The sequence below is a fragment of the Delphinapterus leucas genome, chromosome 5 (assembly GCF_059928025.1).
Source record: "Delphinapterus leucas isolate spDelLeu-1000000601 "Yukka" chromosome 5, BTC_Dleu_Yukka2, whole genome shotgun sequence".
NCBI classification, from domain to species: domain Eukaryota; kingdom Metazoa; phylum Chordata; class Mammalia; order Artiodactyla; family Monodontidae; genus Delphinapterus; species Delphinapterus leucas.
The window spans coordinates 107,731,662-107,753,984 of NC_143133.1; the positions used below are offsets into that span (position 1 = coordinate 107,731,662).

The window sequence follows — 22,323 nt, forward strand, 5'->3', positions numbered from 1 at the left end:
ACTAAAAATATTTTATTTCCAACCGTGTACATTAAAATTTTTTTTGATAAAATGTAGAGAATAAAGCAGTAATTATCAGTACTTAGCTTTATCAAATCTTAACAATGGTCACATTTGCTTCAGGGTTTTTTTCTAAGTGAATATTACAAAAAGAATTGAAACCTTGCAAAAACCAGTTCTCTTTCCTCCCATTCTAAAGGTAATGTCTTGAAAGTAATCACCATTCTATGTGGGGCATTTATTTCTCACGCACGTTTTATAATATAATTTCATACTCAGCATTAAAAAAACAACTTTTAAAACATTTTATTTGGGAATAATTTCAAACTTAGAAAAAGTTGCAAAAATAAAAATAGCTCACAGAATTCACTATTGGTAACATTTTATACACCCCGCCTTTTTTTACGTGAGCTTTCTCCCTCCCCTCCTTCCTCTCCCTTCCTTTTCCCACCCCACTCCCCTCCGTGTGTGTGATTACAAATTAATACACATTTATGTATATATATGTATATGCATATGTGTAGAATATACACACATATATGTAATATTTTTACTGTATCATTTGAGGGTAAATTACGTGCTTCATGGCCCTTTATCCCCAAATACTTCAGTATGTATTCCCGTAGAATAGGGATCTTTTCTTATGTAACCATAGTAACAGTTACCATTTCATAAATTTAAATTAATGTAACATGTGTAATCTACTTTCCATGTATCAATTTTGTTAGCTAAAATGATAATGTTCTTTATAGAATTTTTACCTTACTATACTAGGTCCAGTCTAGGGTAAATTATTGCTTTTAGTTGTCATTTAAGTTCTTAGAAGAAGTCACTTTTCCTATAATCCTGTTTTATTAGTTTCCTGGGGCTGCTGTGACAAAGTACTATAGACTGGGTGCCTTAAGCAATAGAAATTTATTATCTCACAGTTCTGGAAGCTAGAAGTATGAGATCAAGGTGTCAGCAGGATCATGCCCCCTCAAAGGCAGTGGTAAAGGATCTGTTCCAGGCCTCTCTCTCAGCTCTCAGTGTTTGGTGGTTCCTTGGCTTGTAGCAACAAACACCAGTCTTCATATGGTTTTCTCTCTGTGTGCATGTCCATTTCTGTGTCCAGATTTTCCTCCTTTTATAAGGAGAGTAGACATATTGAATTAGGGCTCACCCTAATGATTTCATTTTAACCTCATTACCTTTGTAAAGGCCTTCTCTCCAAATAAAGTGACATTCTACAGTACTGGGGGTTAGAACTCCTATATGTTTTAGGGGGGAATACAACTTAACCATTATCAACCACTTAACCTGTCTTTTCCAGAACATTCTTTAAAATTGTCTTTTTAATATCCTCTCAATTTTATTTTCATTAGACTATATTACAGTTATTCTATATACCAGAAAATTGTATATAATGGATTCTGATTCATCCCTCTTAGAAGTAAAATGGCATAAGCTGTGACCCAGATTCCTTGAAGAAATTTAATCTGCATCTCAGAAGCAGATCACTTGTATATATTTCTGGGTCATCCTGAGAACATTTCATTTGGCATCATAGGAAATCATATAAAACAACTATTTTTCTTTATGCTATTTCAAGATGCTTCTAAATTGTATACTCCCTAAATTGGAGACCCTAAAAAAAATCGCTTTTACCTTAGTGGTTACATATAGGCTTTTTGACTCGTAGCCTGACATACATGGTTCTTTACAATCTATCTGTGTACTTCCCCAAATTCATCTCTTGCAGAAGATAGTTTAGTCATACTGAACAACTTACACTGCTCTAAAAGTGCTGTGTTCTCTCACATTTTATAAGCTACTTCTTTTGCTTGGAAACATTCCGCATTGCTCCTCCAACCAATACTTCTCCTTTCCCCCTTCTTTGTTCCCTTCCCCTAACCCCCAACCTTCACTTAGCTGATTTCTGCACATTTTTCAGAATTCCCTTGGGGAAGCTTTAATTATACCTCCATCCACACTCCACCACCACCAAAATACACCAACAGAGTCTGCCTTAGATGCGCCTCCTGTGTGTTCTTTTAGCTACACATGCACACTTCTAGCATTTTGATGGTCTTTCTATTTGCCTGTTTCCTCCACAAAATGTTGAGCCACTTGAGGACTGCTCTTATTTTTCTTTGCATCCCTAGGCCTATCACAGTATCTGGTCCATAATGGGTACTGAGGGCATGTTTGCTGTAAGAATGAATAAGAAATGGATGAGTCATCCAAAGGTATCAGGGAGAACCAAAATGCTTCAGGACAACAGTAGAACTTAGTGTTTTCTTTGAGGGCCAGTCTGCTCATTTTGCAGTGTCTGCCTGGAACATGCCGTCAATGATTAGTAGTGTCTGCCATGATCACAGGGGAGGGGAATTTAGCCTTTAGCTTCTCTATGTCTCAAACCTGAGTACTAGTCCATTGGTTTGAGAGATCATATCCAAGGCTGAGAGTCATGAAATAAGTTGCACAAAAGACTACATGCAGGGGCTTCCCTGGTGGCACTGTGGTTGAGAGTCTGCCTGCCGATGCAGGGGACACGGGTTCGTGCCCCTGTCCGGGAAGATCCCACATGCTGTGGAGCAGCTGGGCCCGTGAGCCATGGCCGCTGAGCCTGCGCGTCTGGAGCCTGTGCTCTACAACGGGAGAGGCCACAACAGTGAGAGGCCCGCGTACTGCAAAAAAAGAATACATCAAAACAAATCAAAAACATCTTGAAACAATTGAAAATGAAACACAGTATATCAAAACTATGGGATGCAGCAAAAGCAGTTTTGAGAGGGATGTTTATAGTGATAAATGTCTTATTAAGAAAAAAGAATGACCTCAAGTAAACAACTTAACTTTACACCTCAAAGAACTAGGAAATGAACAAACTAAGCCCCAAGTTAGCAGAAGTAAGAAAATAACAAAGATCAGAGAAGAAATAAATAAATTAGAGATCAGAAAGACAATAGAAAAGGTAAACAAAATTAGGGGATGGTTTTTTAAAAATAGCAACAAAATTGACAAACCTGTAGCTAGACTTAAGAAAAGAAGATACAAATAAGATTGGAGACCTTACAACCAATACCACTGAAATGCAAAAAATCATAAGAAACTATTGTAAATTATTATACACCAACAAATTTATAGTCTAGAAGAAATAGATAAAATATTTTTACAGACGTACAACTTGCCAACTAAATCATGAATAAATAGAAGATCTTAACAGACCAGTAATGATTAAGGAGTTTAAATCAGTAGTCAGAAACCTTTCAACAAAGAAAATCCCAAGACCTGATGGCTTTACTGGTGAATTCTACTAATACTTAAAGAAGAATTAAAATTAATTCTTTGCAAATTCTCCCAAAAAATTGAAGAGGAGGGAACACTTCCAAACTCATTTTGCAAGGCCAGCATTATCCTGATACCCAAGCCAGACATGGGTACAACAAAAAAAGAAAACTACAGGTCAGTATCCTTATTTGACAAAATCCAACATTCTTTTATGATAAAAACTGTCAACAAACTATGTATAGAAGGAATGTTCCCCACCATAATAAAGGCCAGATAGGAGAAGCCTACAGCCAACATCATAATCAGCGGTAAAAAACAAAGTGTTTCATCTAAGAACAGGAACAAGACAAGCGTGCTTACTCTCACCATTGCTATTTAACATAGTACTTCAAGGCCTAGGTAGAGCAATTAGGTGAGAAAAAGAAATGAAAAGTATCTAAATCAGAAAGGAAGAAGTAAAGTGACATCTCTGTTTGCAGATTTCACTATCACATTTAGAAAACCCTAGAAACCACACACACACACACACACAGTTAGAACTAATAAATTCAGTAGTTGCAGGGTACAAAATCAATATACAGCAATCAGTTGTATTTCTATACACTAACAATGATATATCAGAAAGAGAAATTAAGGAGACGGTCCCATTTATAGTAGCATCAAAAGGATAAAATACTTAGGAATAAATTTAACCAAGGTGGTGAAAGAACTGTACACTGAAAACTGTAAGACCTTGATGAAAGAAACTGAGGAAGTCTGAAATAAATGGAGATATACCCTGTGTTCATGGATTAGAAGAATTAATATTGTTAAAATATCCATACTACCCAAAGTGTTCTATAGACCTAGTGCAATCTCTATTAAAATTTTATTGGTGTTTTTCACAGAAATGGAAAAATATAAGCAATCCTAAAGTTCATATGGAACCACAGAAGACCCCAAATAACCAAAGTAATCTTGAGAAGAGCAAAGCTGGCAGCATCACACTTTATGATTTCAAACTCTGTTACAAAGCTGCAGTAATCAAAGCAGTATGGTACTGGCATAAAAAAACACACACACACATTGACCAGTGGAGCAGAATAGAGAGCCCAGATATAGACCCACTTGTATACAGTCTGTTAATCTTTGGCAAGGGTGCCAAGAATATAGCGTGGCGGGGGAAGGATAGTCTCTTCCAAGTGGTATTGGGAAAACTGGTTATCCATATGCAAAAGAATGAAACTCCTGTCTTACACTAGTCACAGAAATTAACAAGAAATGAATTTAAGACTTAAATGTGAGAAATGAAACTGTAAAACTTCTAGAAGATAATATAGGGGAAAAGCTCCTTGACATTGGTATTGTCAGTGATTTTTTGGATGTGACACCAAAAGCAAAAATAAACAAATGGGACTACATAAAACTGAAAAGCTTCTGCACAGCCAAGGAAATAAACAAAATGAAAAGGTAACCTATGGAATGGGAGAAAATATTTTCAAATCATATATTTGAAAAGGGATTAATATCCATAATATGTAAGGAACTTATACAACTTAATTTTTTTTAAAACCTGATTAAAATATACACAAAGGACCTGAATAGACATTTTTCCAAAGAAAACACACCAATGGTCAACAGGTACATGAAAAGTTGTTCAGCATCACTAATCATCAGGGAAATGCAAATCAAAACCATAATGTGATAATCACCTTACACCTGTCAAGGTGGCTTTTATCAAAAAGACAATATAAAACAAGTGTTAGCCAGAATGTGGAGAAAAGAGAACCCTGTACATTGTTGATGGGAATATAAATTGGTATGGCCATTATGGAATATAATATGAAGTTTCCTCAAAATATTAAAAATAGAACTACCATATAATCCAACAATCCCACTTCTGAGTATATATCCAAATGATACAAAATCAGCATCTCAAAGAGATATGTGCATACCCATGTTCATTGCAACATTATTCACAATAGCCAAGATATGGAAACAACCTAAGTGTCCAGCAGTGGATGAATGGATGATATGGTATATGTACCATGGAATAGTATTCAGCCATGAGTGAGAAGGAAATCTTGCCATTTGCAACACTGAACCTAGAGAATATTACACGTAGTTAAATTAGCTAGGCAGAGACAGACAAATGTTGTATGATCTCACTTATATGTGGAATCTAAAAAAAAGTCAAACTCACAGAAACAGTAGAATTGTGGTTACCAGTGTCTGGGGGTTAGAAGAGATGCAGAGATGCTGGTCAAAGGGTAGAAGCCTTTAGTTGTAAGATGAAAAGCTCTGAGGATCTAATGGACACCATAAAATGAAAACCTACAGTTAATACTATAGTTAATAATGCTGTGTTGTATAGTTGAAAATTGCTAGAAGAATAGACCTCAAGTATATACACACACAAAAACATGGTAGAACTATGTGAGGTGATAGATGTGTTGGTTAACCTCATTGAGGTAATAATCATTTCACAAAGTATACATATGTGATGTCATCACAGTGTATACTTTAAATATATACAATTTTATTTATCAGTTGTACTTCAGTAATGCTAAAATTTTGAAAATAAAATTGTTTATATGTATGATATCTAAGCATTTTAAAAATTATAAAGGAACATATGAACATCTTAATAGCTGATGTTTGGGTGTTTTTGTCTTACTCTTTTCTTCTCAAATTTCTATGGTGAGTAGTTCTTGTTTTTAATAACAAAAACAAATATACTGTGTTTGGAATATGGTAACGTGTGGTGTATTGTACATTAGATAAAAGTTTAGTAATCTACAGGAAAATGTGTTGAGGGAAAAATTTTTTTCAATCACTCTAAAGAATCACCTACTAATAGAATACAAAGATTATTGGTTTATTTACTAAACAGAGGTCGATTTAAAATGTCCCTTGCCCAGGCACTGACATTTGACGAGTGCCATGTGAAAAGAATAAACTTATAGTCTGGAAAATGTATGAAATGTTTAGGAAATTATGGGATTTTCTATATGGCTGTAGCATAGGTTTCTTGGGAAAGAATAGCCAAGGCTGAGGCTTGAGAAGTAGGTTGAGGCCACATTTATGAAGAATTCTTTATACCTTGCTAAGGAGTTAGTATTTCATCTTATAGATAGTGAGGAACCACTCATGGAAAGGAGATAATTATGTTTATTCATTAGAAAGATAACAGTGTGGATTTCATACTAGACTTGGGAAAAAGTAGATACTGGAAAATCAGTTAGGAGGCTTAGTTAAAGGGAACTAAGGAAGAGATGATGATGACCGAAGTTAAAACAGTGGCAGAGGGGATAGAGAAGAGATTCTGAATATCTTAATAATAATAGACATAAGAGGAAGAAGTTGAAGATGATCTTGAGATTTTTAACTAAGGTTATGGGGTAAATTATCTTATAAAATAAGTATTACAGGAGGAGGAAGAAATAGGCTTTTTGAGAAAGATAAATTCAGTTTGTTTTAAACACATTATAGTTGAGATTATATTTTTAATATATATTTCAAAATATATTAAGGTAAGAAATTTTAATAAGTAATAAGATAAAAGATAGTTTTATTAAGTTACTTTTGAAATCCTGTTTTATCTTAAAAGTACAGTAAACGATAATATTAGCATATAATTGATTAATTAGAACATCTTTTTCTGACTCCTCTGGTTCATTTTCACCACACTATTCTTTCTTATCTCTTATTTGGACTATCTAATAGCTTCCTTCTGGTTTCCCTACTCTTTATACATTTAATATGCCCCTGATAAATTTATCTTCCAAATGGACAGTGCAGTCATATTGTTCTCATGCATTTAAATCATGATTTTGAGTGTATAGTAGTGTTTATTCAGGTAACCCCTGGTCTCATGTGGAATTCCTTCTTAGAGAATAACTCCCCATCAATCTCACTGTTAAGACCTCCACTACACATAGAAATTATGGCTGCAATATATTGTCACAGGAATTCTGTGTCTCAGACATTCTTTTTCAAATATCTCTTATACTGAGTGAGATCTGTTCCCTATAATTTCTTCCCATAGATACTCCTTCTATCTCCAAGACCCCCCCCCCAACGAAAAAGCAAATTTAAACCTCACTTTAGTCCTTCTAATATGTAATAAAATAAGCATGACTGCCAGGTCTTTTTTGTTTCTGTGAAATCCAGGTGTACTTTTTATTTATTTTATGACTCTCTTTACTCTACCATTTATTGAACCTACTGTTATTAACCATATTTTCCCTCCCTCTGATTACTTATAAATGGTGGCTTTAACTATATATGATTCACAGAATATTCATTGATCGACCTACGATGCTCATTCAAATAAATTTAAGTAACATAATAATCATATGTAATGGATTCCATATCAACTACCTCAGTAATTTTGTAAAATTATATGATAAATGCATCAACATGCATAATGTATATTTACTCATACTGAGAATATTAGGAGAGTAGTCCCAGGTCTTCAGTGTTAGCTAACTTGTGACCATGGTTAAGTTACTTAATTTCTCTTCGCAGTAAATAAATAGTGGGTATTGAATCGGGGAAGTAGGTTTTAAGCATTATGCCAGATTTAGAATGCATGTAATGCTGAATGATCCATGGCCACTGAAGCAAGGGAATTGTGATGTAAAAGAAGATTAAATCTTCTCTACTGTGGTAACGTAAAATAATGACAGGTAATGCTTTTTTGATGTGGAAATGCACTCAGTAGAGAAAATTAATAGGTGAGCCCTATCTCTGAGTTTCTTACAAGGACATCTGAAGTTATTTATTACTCCTGTGAAAATGTGTTTGGCCTACTCTTTATGTAAAAGTGTCTGCAATTCATGAATTAAGTGTTTGTAATCTAGCACCGGTTGATAGAATCTGCATTTCAACTCCAAAGAAATTAGTGGTTATACACAACTTGAGATCGATGATGCCATAAGAGATATAAACTATGAAATCAGGGTCTGGAGTTGTAGAGGTGAAGGAGAAATATTTTATTATAATGCATGACTTGCTTGTAGGGAAAAGCATTTAAAAATATTTTCACACATTTCTTTCATCACTTCTAAAGTCCAGTGTTTCATTCAGCAAATATTTATTGGTCCTTACCAAGTTCCAAACATTATGTTTAATTCTGGGAACATAAAAAGATGAGTATGGTAAAATTCCTGCCCTGCAGGAACTCACTATTTAATAATGAAAATAATCATTAGAGAATGTGGTAAATTGGAGCATAGATGACAGAGCAACTAACTTCATTCAGAGGATGTAGATATTTTAGAGACATTTGAGCTGGGTATTGAAGGATTCTCTGTGTCATTCTAAGAAATACATGTTATGTTTGAGTGTAATTGATCTTTCAGGGCTTCCATCTGACCATATTGCCTTTTTAGACTTTGTATACATATCCTGTTTTTCTAAATATAACTATTTTTTTACTGCTGGTTTTATGCTTTACAGCTTTCATACAGACCAAAGAGTAGTTGTTTAAGTGGAAGTGGAAGGTTTCTGTCTTGGGTAAAGTCTAAGCCAGTAGGCAATCCAAGGAATTAGGGAAAATCTAATGTATTATGTCACTAGGCTCCTCCTGCCTTGTTCCGCTGTTGCCTCAGCTTTGTTCTTCTTTTGCAGTCACTTTTTATATTCACATTATAGCCCTTTGGAAAGAGGCAAGAGTAAGTTGAGGACAAGCAGCTTCTTTTTTAAAGGATCTGACTAGGAAATTGGGTACATCACTTCTGCTCACATCATAATTTCTAATGTAGTCACACAGTCACTCTTAGCTGCAAGGGAATTTGGGAAGTGTAATACCAAGCTGAGTTCCCTAAAACTGCAAGGGAGGATGGGTCTATTGCTAAATGTAATAAGGATAAAATACATAATGGGAGATAATTAGTAGTTAATGCTACAATAACAAATCAGGAAATTGATATTATAGAATATGCCAGAAGAAAATTCTGTTTTTTGTTGGTTTTTTTTTACTTTTTTTAAAAAAAAATTCTGGTTTTGACTTGGGAGGTTCTAATGTAATAATTTTTTTAGACTTGGTACTATCACATTAGTTTATTAAAACTGTCTTTGTCATCCTTCGTGTTCCTTTCCCAATTTCACCCGAGAAGAATGAAGGCATTAATAGGTAAAAGAAATGGGCACCCAGTGGTAGGAAAAAAGAAGAAACTAAGAGAATAAACTTGTACTCCTTGAGGAGAGAATTTTTATGTGTCTTCTTTCCCATTCCCTGTGGAACAAGACTATTTGTGGAAGGAAGAAGAGGTCAAGGGTTCTAGAGTAAGACCAGCAAAAAACAGGTCAGAAAGCTTTATTCACAGATAGCAGTAAGGCCACTCCTAAAATGAGTTTGCTTTGAACTTCAGGAGGTCCTCAGAGAGTAACAAAATTAGATCACAAAGGAGGGGAGTGTGTTGTGTCCACATGGCAGAGAATATGGTGTGGGGAGCAAGGCAGGTGTTCCCGTAAGATTAGGTTACCATTTTCAGTTCTCAATAAAGATGATCTAATGTGCAGGAAGCCTATTCAAGAGATTAGTTAACCTTTTTCAGTTCTCAGAAAAGATAGGCAAAATATAAGTCCAGGGAAAGCATGTTCTGTGGTTTAATTTTATGAAGAAAATAGATGGGTTAGGCAAGTTCAGGGCAAGTATATTCTCTGGTTTTGTACTTATAAAAAAATAGGCTAACTTTTTAAAATGAGAGTTACAGAAAAAGCTTAACCCGTTACAGAAGGAACCCTCCTTTATTTGTGTGATAATCAAGCTATCAAAGTACAAGATGGAATTACCAGTCAGAATGCCTTGTAATGGCACTGAACTTTGTGCATTTCCAAGTGCTTGGAAGATTAGAAGTTCTCATCTGAATAAATAAACATTAGTTGCAGATATTCTATACATCCTCATCCATTGACAAACATAAATTATCTAAACAAAAATAGAAATCCAGATCCTTGTATTTTCACAACAGATTCCCTGTCCCACGTTTATTGCCAACAACCCTGACAATATGTGCCATAGGAACTTGTTGGTGAATCCATTCATTATTGATCCTGCTGGTTACAGTGGCTCAAGTAAGACTGCTGGTACCTGGGAGCGAGACTACTAGACACATTCATGGCTTGTCTCTAGAGTTTTGATTCCTCTTTTGATTCAGGTCATAAGAAAGCAAAATTCTGAACAGTATTATCTTAATCTCCCACGGAAATACTTCTTAATTTAAATCTTCCTAGCATTAAACTTACTGCTTCTCTAAGGCTGAATAAGAGACTCTTCTTAGGTTGCAAGTGATTCTTTTGAATCTTTCACAAAAAGTATAAACTAAAGATATCATTCCTTCTTCTGCATGTAACTATAATCTTCTTGAACCATGCTAATAGTTCCTTACATTTCTTTATTCATCCAACAGTTACAGTGTCATATACCTTTCTAGGCTCTAGAACAGTGTTGTCTACTAAAATTTTCTATGATGGAAATCTGCACCAGCCATTGTGACAGTCACTAGCCACATGTGGCTTTTGAGCACTTGAAATGTCATGAATATTTACTGAGGAACTGAATTTTTAAATTTTAACTAACTTAAATTTAAATAGCTACATTTAGCTAGTAGCTACTGTATTGACAGTACAGCTCATAATTATGATGTAATGGTTAAAAATAAAGTCCCTACCTTCTTGGAGTTTACACTTCTATGATATCCATAAACTAGCTTAAGCAACTTATGGTATATCACCTCACTTAATCTTCCAACAGCTTTTTAAAAAATGATACCACTTGTTTGGAAACTTTTCTTAGTGTTTTTTTTGTTGTTGTTATGGGGGGTGGGGTTGCTGCATCAGGTCTTAGTTGCCCCAGGGCATGTGGGATCTTAGTTCCCCGACCAGGGATCGAACCCACATCCCCTGCATTGGAAGGTGGATTCTTTACCACTGGACCACCAGGGAAGTCCTGTTTGGAAACCTTTAATGACACTCCCTGCTATGAACCATATTGTTTCCCTCCAAAATTCATATATGGTAGCCCTCCCCCTCCCCCATGTGACTCTATAGGATATAGGACCTTTAAGGACGTGATTAAGGTTAAATAAGGTCATATGGGTGGAACCTTGATCTAATAAAACTAGTGTCCTTATACAAGAATGAGTGACACCAAGAGATCACCCTCTCTCTGCCAGGGGAGGACATAGTAAGAAGTCTGCAAGTCCTATTAATGAGGAAGAGAGTTCTCACCAGAAACTAAACCCTGCCAAAACCTTATCTTAGACTTTCCAGCCTCCAGAACTTTGAGAACATAAATTTCTGTTGTTTGAGCCCCTCAATCCGATATTTTGTTATGGCAGCCTGAGTATACTAAGACACCCCCAATCTTCCTTTTCTATTGATACTTTAGTATCATGACTCTAGCTTCAGTATTTTCTATCATCTAGTTGCAATAACTGTCAAATCTAATTTTCCTGTGGTAACTCTACAAAATATAGTTGCATGATCACTTCTGCTTCTTATATTTACATTATTTTCATGTCTTTGCCTTCCAAATAATTTTTATCCAAATGTTATTTATGGCTTAAGGACTATCTTAAATTTTACTTCCTTGAGGAAATTTTCTCCTACTCCATCCCTTCCCACCTTTTGAATTCCTATAGAATCTAGAACTTACAACTTAATCGATATTTCTTACTTTTCAGTTTGATTTCCTTAAATGTGTAAAATTCTTCTAGGGCTAGAATCTTACTTTTTTCATAACATCAATCTTAAGTTAGCTTAATTCTGATGAAGAAAAGAGAGAATTGACTTACTCTCAGGCCAAGGGAGTGTATTGAATCAATTACAAATTGCAGTTTATCCAATATATCAAACCTAGTAATTTGAAAAACTATTGTGTTTGGTAATCTTATCTTTGGATATTGTACTGAAATATTGAGCAGATGCTTATTTAAAAGAAGAAGTCTAACATTTTACCTTGCGATCTAAAACTATACAAAGGTAATATAGATTGCCTTCTGAAAATATTTTGAACTTTTTAATGGCAGAAGATGAATGAAAATAACTTGAGAGAATATTATTTCAGAAGTTGCTTTAAAGATTTTCATGTTTCCAGTTTTTCACTTCTCTTTAGTGTCCAATATACCATATTGATTGGATTGTCATTAATAACTTATTGATATATATCCTTTTTAGTTTGTTAAATCATACCCTGTGAAATAATGTTTAGAAAACATTAAGGAAATACAGTGTTAGAGAAAGGTATTCTAAGTATTTTTTTCTTCATTTTAAATATTTTTGAGTAGTGGTTAGATAGTTGTGAAGAATGCTGATTTTGATTATTGGAAAGGTCAACACTGAGAGTGTCTTAGTTATATGCCTTTTCAGCAGAGCTACTACTCCAGAGTTAAATCAATATTTAGTATAGTTTGGCAAACTAAATTTCAATCTTTGCATCCTGGTTGAGGATTAGTAACCCACTGGCAGCAGAAAGATGGCAGTGTTATTTCCAGACAGTTTGTTCTTCTCAATATCAAGACAAGGCCTAGTTGGCCCTATGTGTCTAAAGCTGCCAGTTTTCCTGTGGCTTCTTTATTCCTTTATCCAGCTGCTACTCACTGCTATTGCCACATTTGCCCTCTGGCTCATGGGATTGAATGCTCAGCTTCCCCTGAGGCTACTGTTAATGCTTCCTTTTTACTCTATTGGCTGGAAATGCACTTGGCATCCTCAGTCTCAAACCTCTCCTCCCTCTTTTTCAACAGACACCAAGCACTTAAGTAGCACTTTCAGCCTCCACCAGTTATCAGTAGTAGCTTTCAACCCCTCATTTCTGATCTGGTAACTCAGCACACTGTCCCAAGAGAGCTTGAGTAAGCCAATTTGCCTCCTCTTCCCTCCTTCCTATGTCTGTTGGTCTTCCTTTTCTCTTTTTCCTCTTTATCCATTTCCTTGATTGCGGTTTTGTTTTTGTTTTACTCTCTGTATAATCTTTCTGATGATTTTTTTCTGTTTGCTTTTAGTACTGCAGATGCCACAGAGTTAGGCAAATATTTGAAGTAGAAAATAAAACATTAGTAAATTTTTTAAAATAAACAAGTTTGTACAGTATTTTAACTGGATCAACTCAGAATTGTGTTTAGTTTTTTTATACCTTAGTCTACTTGCCCATGTATGGCTGTAATACAGATTCTGTATTATAAGTTTATTGGGTTGTGGGTATTTTTGTTTTTGCTTTTATATGCAGAGTTATAGATTTTATATTTATTACAGGTCTACTTGTTCAAGACAAGTATATAATATATAACATAATATGGGAAAAGGTATTATTTCTACCAAGTGTTTCACAAGGAAAAGAAAAGCCATTTAGGTTTTTGTTTGTTTTTACCTAAAATGATTTGAATATGCAATTTGAGGTTTTTTTTAAACTAACTCCCTTCTGAATATTCTATGAATGTTAGCTTTTCATTTTTTATGTAATGGCTTGTAAACATCTTTTAGAAATTTATAATCTAAGACTTGTGACCCAAAGATTAGAAAATAAAGATAATACCTGTTAATCTGGGAATTAAGAATAATAACAGCACTCTGCAGGCCTCATTTATTAAATTCTGCAAAGGCTATCCAACAGTTCCAAATGTCTGCAAAATAAAAACATGAAAAATTCATATTGATGGTAATAGACCTGGATGAGCCACTTAAGGCCTTATCCCCTTCTATCCTCACTTCCTTTTATTTTAATGCTTTCCTGTGGGAAGAAAACTTCAGATGAACTTTATGTTTTATAAAAATCTAACCAATTGTATATTCTTTTTCTATAACCCTTTTTAACCAAAATAAATATTGTTTTACTCTTCCTCCACAATTAAGTCTGCATCTTAAAGGTACGAAGTTTTTCTCATTATAATCCCCTAAACGTGTTCTTGTTTTTGTGTAGTTTTTAAGGTTTAATGTTGGCTTTATGTTTAAGGGAAGCATCAGCCCATAAGAAGGTAGTTGCCTTTTCTGAACCTTAAGAGTCGTGGCCACTCTGTTGCTATGCAGAGAAAAGGGAGTAGGGAGGGGCAGAAAGGAGAGGAGGATCTGCTTTATCACACTCCTAAGTAAGTATTCTCAGTTTAAAGATCTTTAGAAAAGATGTTGTATATATCAATGTTTCATAGCCTTTTTAAAATTTTTTTTATTTTTTTTTACTTTTATTTATTTTTTTTTGAATTTTATTTATTTTTTTATACAGCAGGTCCTTATTAGTCATCCATTTTACACACATCAGTGTATACATGTTAATCTAAATCACCCAATTCATCACACCACCACCCCCACCCCACTGCGGTTTTCCCCACTTGGTGTCCATAGGTTTGTTCTCCACATCTGTGTCTCTATTGATGCCCTGCAAACCAGTTCATCTGTAGATTTTTCTAGGTTCCACATATATGTGTTAATATACGATATTTGTTTTTCTCTTTCTGACTTACTTCACTCTGTATGACAGTCTCTAGATCCATCCACGTCTCTACAAATGACCCAATTTCGTTCCTTTTTATGGCTGAGTAATATTCCACTGTATATATGTACCACATCTTCTTTATCCATTCGTGCCGATGGGCATTTAGGTTGCTTCCATGACCTGGCTATTGTAAATAGTGCTGCAGTGAACATTGGGGTGCATGTGTCTTTTTGAATTATGGTTTCCTCTGGGTATATGCCCAGTAGTGGGATTGCTGGCTCATATGGTAATTCTATTTTCATTTTTTAAGGTACCTCCATACTGTTCTCCATAGTGACTGTATCAATTGACATTCCCACCACAGTGCAAGAGGGTTCACTTTTCTCCACACCCTCTCCAGCATTTGTTGTTTGTAGATTTTCTGATGATGCCCATTCTAACTGGTGTGAGATGATACCTCATTGTAGTTTTGATTTGCATTTCTCTAGTAATTAGTGATGTTGAGCAGCTTTTCATGTACTTCTTGGCCATCTGTATGTTTTCTTTGGAGAAATGTCTGTTGAGGTCTTCTGCCCATTTTTGGATTGGGTTGTTTGTTTTTTTAATATTGAGCTGTTTATATATTTTGGATATTAATCCTTTGTCCATTGATTCATTTGCAAATATTTTCTCCCATTCTGAGGGCTGTCTTTTCGTCTTGTTTGTAGCTTGCTTTGCTGTGCAAAAGCTTGTAAGTTTCATTAGGTCCCATTTGTGTATTTTTGTTTTTATTTCCATTACTATAGGAGGTAGGTCAAAAAAGATCTTGCTGTAACTTATGTCAAAGAGTGTTCTGCCTATGTTTTCCTCTAAGAGATTTATAGTGTCCAGTCTTACATTTAGGTCTTTAATCCGTTTTGAGTTTATTTTTGTGTATGGTGTTAGGGAGTGTTCTAATTTCATTCTTTTACGTGTGGCTGTCCAGTTTTCCCAGTACCACTTATTCAAGGGACTGTCTTTTCTCCATTTTATATCCCTGCCTCCTTTGTCATAGATTAGTTGACCATAGGTGTGTGGGTTTATCTCTGGGCTTTCTATCCTGTTCCATTGATCTATATTTCTGTTTTAGTTCTAGTGCCATATTGCCTTGATTACTGTAGCTTTGTAGTATAGTCTGAAGTCTGGGAGTCTGATTCCTCCAGCTCTGTTTTTTTCCCTCAAGACCGCTTTGGCTATTCGAGGCCTTTTGTGTCTCCATACAAATTTTAAGATATTTTGTTCTAGTTCTGTAAAAAATGCCATTGGTAATTTGATAGGAATTGCATTGAATCTGTAGGTTGCTTTGGATAGTAGAGTCATTTTCACAATATTGATTCTTCCAATCCAAGAACATGGTATATCTCTCCTGCTGTTTGTATCATCTTTAATTTCTTTCATCAGTGTCTTATAGTTTTCTTCACACAGGTCTTTTGTCTCCCTAGATAGGTTTATTCCTAGGTATTTTATTCTTTTTGTTGCAACAGTAAATGGGAGTGTTTCCTTAATTTCTCTTTCAGATTTTTCATCATTAGTGTATAGGAATGCAAGAGATTTTGGTGCACTAACTTTGTATCCTGCAACATTACCAAATTAATTGATTAGCTCTAGTAGTTTTCTGGTGGCATCTTTAGGATTCTCTGTGTATAGTATCATGTCATCTGCAAACAGTGACAGTTTTACTTCTTCTTTTCTGATTTGTATTCCTTTTATTTCTTATTCTTTGATTGCCATGGCTAGGACTTCCAAAACTATGTTGAATAAGAGTGGTGAGAGTGGACATCCTTGTCTTGTTCCTGATCTTAGAGGAAATGCTTTCAGTTTTTCACCATTGAGTATGATGTTTGCTGTGGGTTTGTCATATATGGCCTTTATTGTGTTGAGGTAGGTTCCCTCTCTGCCCACTATCTGGAGAGTTTTTATCATAAATCGGTGTTGAATTTTGTCAAAAGCTTTTTCTGCATCTATTGAGATGATCATATGGTTTTTATTCTTCAATTTGTTAATATGGTGTATCACATTGATTGATTTGCGTATATTGAAGAATCCTTGCATCCCTGGGATAACTCCCACTTGATCATGGTGTATGATCCTTTTAATGTGTTATGGGATTCTGTTTGCTAGTGTTTTGTTGAGGATTTTTGCATCTATATTCATCAGTGATATTGGTCTGTAATTTTCTTTTTTTGTAGTATCTTTGTCTGGTTTTGGTATCAGGGTGATGGTGGCCTCATAGAATGAGTTTGGTAGTGTTCCTTCCTTTGGAATTTTTTGGAAGAGTTTGAGAAGGGTGGTTGTTAGCTCTTCTCTAAATGTTTGATAGAATTCACCTGTGAAGCCATCTGGTCCTGGACTTTTATTTGTTGGAAGGTTTTTAATCACAGTTTCAATTTCCTTACTTGTGATTGGTCTATTCATATTTTCTGTTTCTTCCTTGTTCAGTCTTTGAAGGTTATACCTTTCTAAGAATTTGTCCATTTCTTCCAGGTTGTCCATTTTTTTGGCTTAGAGTTGCTTGTAGTAGTCTCTTAGGATAAGTTGTATTTCTGCAGTGTCTGTTGTAACTTCTCCTTTTTCATTTCTAATTTTATTGATTTGAATCCTCTCCCTCTTTTTCTTTTTTTTTTTAAATTTATTTATTTACTTATGGCTGTGTTGGGTCCTTGTTGCTGCGTGTGGGCTTTCCCTAGTTGCGGTGACCAGGGGCCACTCCTCATTGCAGTGCGCGGGCTTCTCACTGTGGTGGCTTCTCTTGTTGCGGAGCACGGGCTCTAGGTATGCGGGCCTCAGTAGTTGTGGTGCACGGGCTTAGCTGCTCCGCGGCATGTGGGATCATCCCGGACCAGGGCTCAAACCTGTGTGCCCTGCACTGGCAGGTGGACTTCCAACCACTGCACCATCAGGGAAGTCCCTCCCTCTTTTTCTTGATGGGTCTGGCTAATGGTTTGTCAATTTTGTTTATCTTCTCAAAGAACTAGCTTTTAGTTTTATTGATCTTTGCTATTCTTTTCTTTGCTTCTATTTCATTTATTTGTGCTCTGATCTTTATGATTTCTTTCCTTCTACTAACTTTGGGTTTTGTTTGTTCTACTTTCCCTAGTTCCTTTAGGTGTAAGGTTACATTGTTTATTTGAGATTTTTCTTGTTTCTTTAGGTACGCTTGTATTGCTGTAATCTTCCCTCTTAGAACTGCTTTTGCTGTATCCCGTAGGTTTTGGATCCTCGTATTTTCGTTGTCATTTGTCTCTAGGTATTTTTTGATTTCCTCTTTGATTTCTTCAGTGATCTCTTGGTTATTGTTTAGCCTCCATGTGTTTGTGTTTTTTACATTTTTTCCCCCAGTAATTGATTTCTAATCTCATAGCGTTGTGGTCAGAAAAAAATGTTTGATATGATTTCAGTTTTCTTAAATTTACTGAGTCTTGATTCGTGACCCAAGATGTGATCTATCCTGGAGAATGTTCCATGCACACTTGAGAAGGAAGTGTAATCTGCTGTTTTTGGATGGAATGTCCTATAAATATCATTTAAATCTATCTGGTCTGTTGTGTCATTTAAAGCTTGTGTTTTCTTATTAATTTTCTGTTTGAATGATCTGTTGTACACTCATTGGTGTAAGTGAGGTGTTAAAGTCCCCCAGTATTATTGTGTTACTGTCGATTTCCTCTTTTACAGCTGTTAGCAGTTGCCTTATGTATTAAGGTGCTCCTATATTTGGTGCATATATATTTACAATTGTTGTATCTTCTTCTTGGATCGATCCCTTGATCATTATGTAGTGTGCTTCTTTGTCTCTTGTAATAGTCTTTCTTTTAAAGTCTATTTTGTCTGATATGAGAATTGCTACTCCAGCTTTCTTTTGATTTCCATTTGCATGGAATATCTTTTTCCATCCCCTCACTTTCAGTCTGTATGTGTCCCTAGGTCTGAAGTTTGTCTCTTGTAGACAGCATATATATGTGTCTTGTTTTTGTATCCATTCAGGAAGCCTGTGTCTTTTGGTTGGAGCATTTAATCCGTTCTCGTTTAAGGTAATTATCAGTACCTATGTTCCTGTTACAGTTTTCTTAATTGTTTTGGGTTTGTTTTTTTAGATCCTTTTCTTCTCTTGTGTTTCCCACTTAGAGAAGTTCCTTTAGCATTTGTTGTAGAGCTGGTTTGGTGGTGCTGAATTCTCTTAGCTTTTGCTTGTCTGTAAAGCTTTTGATTTCTCCATCGAATCTGAATGAGATCATTGCTGGGTAAAGTAATCTTGGTTGTAGTTTCTTCCCTTTCATCACTTTAAATACGTCATGCCACTCCCTTCTGGCTGAGTTTCTGCTGAGAAATCAGCTGTTAACCTTATGGGAGTTCCCTTGTATGTTATTTGTCAATTTTCCCTTGCTACTTTCAGTAATTTTTCTTTGTCTTTAATTTTGCCAGCTTTATTACTATGTGTCTCGGTGTCTTTCTCCTTGGGTTTATCCTGCGTGGGACTCTCTGCACTTCCAGGACTTGGGTGGCAATTTCCTCTCCAATGTTACAGAAGTTTTCGACTATAATCTCTTCAAATATTTTCTCTGGACCTTTCTCTCTCTCTTCTCCTCTGGGACCGCTATAATGCGAATGTTGTTGCATTTAATGTTGTCTCAGCGGTGTCATAGACTGTCTTCATTTCTTTTCATTCTTTTTTCTTTATTCTGTTCTGCAGCAGTGAATTCCACCGTTCTGTCTTCCAGGTCACTTATCCGTTCTTCTGCCTCAGTTAATCTGCTATTGATTCCTTCTAGTGTATTTTTCATTTCAGTTATTGTATTATTCATCTCTGTATGTTTGTTCTTTAATTCTTCTAGGTCTTTGTTAAATATTTCTTGCATCTTCTCGATCTTTGCCTCCATTCTTTTTCCGAGGTCCTGGATCATCTTCACTATCATTATTCTGAATTCCTTTTCTGGAAGGTTGCCTATCTCCACTTCATCTAGTTGTTTTTCTGGGGTTTTATCTTGTTCCTTCATCTGGTACATAGCCCTCTGCCTTTTCATCTTGTCTGTCTTTCTGTGAATGTGGTTTTTGTTCCACAGGCTGCAGGATTGTAGTTCTTCTTGCTTCTGCTGTCTGTCCTCTGGTGGAAGAGGCTATCTAAGAGGCTTGTGCAAGTTTCCTGATGGAGGGACTGCTGGTGGGTAGAGCTGGGTGTTTCTCTGGTGAGCAGAGCCCAGTAAAACTTTAATCTGCTTGTTTGCTGACTGGTAGGGCTGGGTTCCCTCCCTGTTGGTTGTTTGGCATAAGGCGACCCAACACTGGAGCCTTGGCTCTTGAGTGGAGCTAATGGCAGACTTTGGGAGGACTCACGCCACAGAGTACTTCCCAGAACGTCTGATGCCAGTGTCCTTGTCCCTTGGTGAGCCACAGCTGTCTCCGGGCTCTGCAGAAGACCCTCCAACACTAGCAGGTAGGTCTGGTTCAGTCTCCTATGGGGTCACTGCTCCTTCCCCTGAGTCTCGATGTGCACACTACTTTGTGTGTGCCCTCCTAGAGTGGAGTCTCTGTTTCCCCCAGTCCTGTTGAAGTCCTGCAGTCAAATCCCACTAGCCTTCAAAGTCTGATTCTCTAGGAATTCCACCTCCTGTTGCCGGACCCCCAGGTTGGGAAGCCTGACATGGGACTCAGAACCTTCACTCCAGTGGGTGGACTTATGTGGTATAAGTGTTCTCCAGTCTGTGAGTCACCCACCCAGCAGTTATGGGATTTGATTTTGTTTTGATTGCGCCCCTCCTACCATCTCACTGCAGCTTCTCCTTTGTCTTTGGATGTGGGGTATCTTTTTTGGTGAGTTCCAGTGTCTTCCTGTCGATGATTGTTTCAGCAGTTAGTTGTGATTCCAGTGCTCTCGCAAGAGGGAGTGAGAGCACGTCCTTCTACTCTGCCATCTTGAACCAATCTCCACCAATTTTACTTTAAAAAAAAAACATGGGTGGGCTGGGGAATTGCCACACAGGGTGGAAAGAAGCATAAGAGTGGCTCAGGTGGTTTCAACGATCCTCAGAGAAGTTCTTAGAGACTCTAGTCCAACCAGGTCATCATTACCATTCTGGGTCTGGCAGAAAAACCACAGTACCCAGATAGAAGGCATGCTACTCGCCACTTCTTGTCACAGCTTGTTGATGAAGTGGCAGGAACCATTACCTGGGCATCGCAGCTATCCCAACAGCACTTCTCCAAGAGGAGAATTCCAAACTTTAGGCCTTCAGCCACCAGGCTAGCCCTGAATCTCTGTGAAGGGGCACTGCCCCAGCTGGGCTTCCAAAGCTCTCAAGCTTTATTCAAAAATAACACACCAGTGAACATCTTAAGCCCCCTCGAGGTGCTTTGGACCCTCCTTTGAGAATCAGGGGCCTGGGAAGAAACCAATGAGTTAGCAGAAGCCAGGGCGACTACCAGACGAGTCCCCCCTTCCCTGGGCTGCGTCACTTCCAAGCAATGGAGTCACAGAGACCTCAGAAACTCTAGTCTGTAATGATAGTTCATCCTACTCAGCCCAAGACTTCGGTCCCCTATTGTCCAGCACGGCCCTGAGGTACCTGTACACCGGCAGCTGTACAAAGATGGTGCAGACAGTTGCCTTCCCTTTGTTGGAAGGTTTCACAGCAGCCTCCAGGTGGACCCCAAAGCCACCATCTTCACCATCCACAAGTTCACTGCACAAAGAGCTCACAGCCTTTCAAATAGGTATAAAAACTGCACCACTGTTTTAGTGTTTGCATTAAGGAAACAATAAACAATGGCTATCTTATTATAATAAATTGAATATACTTTTTAAGCTACACATATGATCCCTGCCAGACTGTAATGCCACACACACACCCTTTCCACTACCCATAAGGCAGATGGGTAGCTATTGACAATTTTAGCATTTAGAAATTCTTTTTGATAGTTTTTATTTAATTTTTAAAATTATTTACTTATTTACTATTTCTGGCTGCATTGGGTCTTTGTTGCTGTGCGTGGGCTTTCTTTAGTTGCGGTGAGCAGGGGCTGCTCTTCATTGCGGAGCACAGGCTGTATGTGTGTGGGCTTCAGTAGTTGTGATGCACGGGTTTCTCATTCTGGTGGTTTTTCCTGTTGTGGAGTATGGGCTCTAGGCACATGGGCTTCAGCAGTTGTGGCAGTTGGCTCAATAGTTGTGGCGCATGGGCTTAGTTGCTCCGTGGCATGTGGGATCTCCCCAGACCAGGACTTGAACCCATGTCCCCTGCATTGGCAGGTGGATTCTTAACCACTGCGCCATCAGGGAAGCCCCTTGATAGTGTCTTGCTCTAATTTAAGCGCACTTAAAAAAATTCTGCCATCAGGAAGGTAACAGTTGCTACCTACATTTTGTTAAGCTTGTGTGCTGCAAATACATAGAATACAATAACGATGCTCTTGGTCCTTCATATACATTTTATTCATATACATTGCCCTACAAGAGTTATATGATATCTGGATGGCAAACTTCTATACATTATATAAGTGCTTCATGTCCTCAAAGTTTTTAAGTTACCTATAGAAAATTGGCCAATAAATAATTCTTATTTTAAGTAGTTTTTCATGTGGTGGCATCAGTAAGTGATTTTTTAAAGATCAGTGTACTTTTTTAG

General features: G+C 36.8%; 1 protein-coding gene and 1 non-coding gene across 5 annotated transcripts in view; one reads left to right on the forward strand and one right to left on the reverse strand.

The window, feature by feature from the left end:
- Positions 1–22,323, forward strand: part of LRBA (LPS responsive beige-like anchor protein) — a 748,688-nt gene that overhangs the window by 610,903 nt on the left and 115,462 nt on the right. The gene's annotated exons all lie outside the window — the stretch shown is intronic.
- On the reverse strand, positions 20,696–20,778 carry LOC149749217 (small nucleolar RNA ZL8). Its single transcript, XR_016393419.1, has one exon. It is a non-coding gene; the product is annotated as a small nucleolar RNA ZL8 (small nucleolar RNA).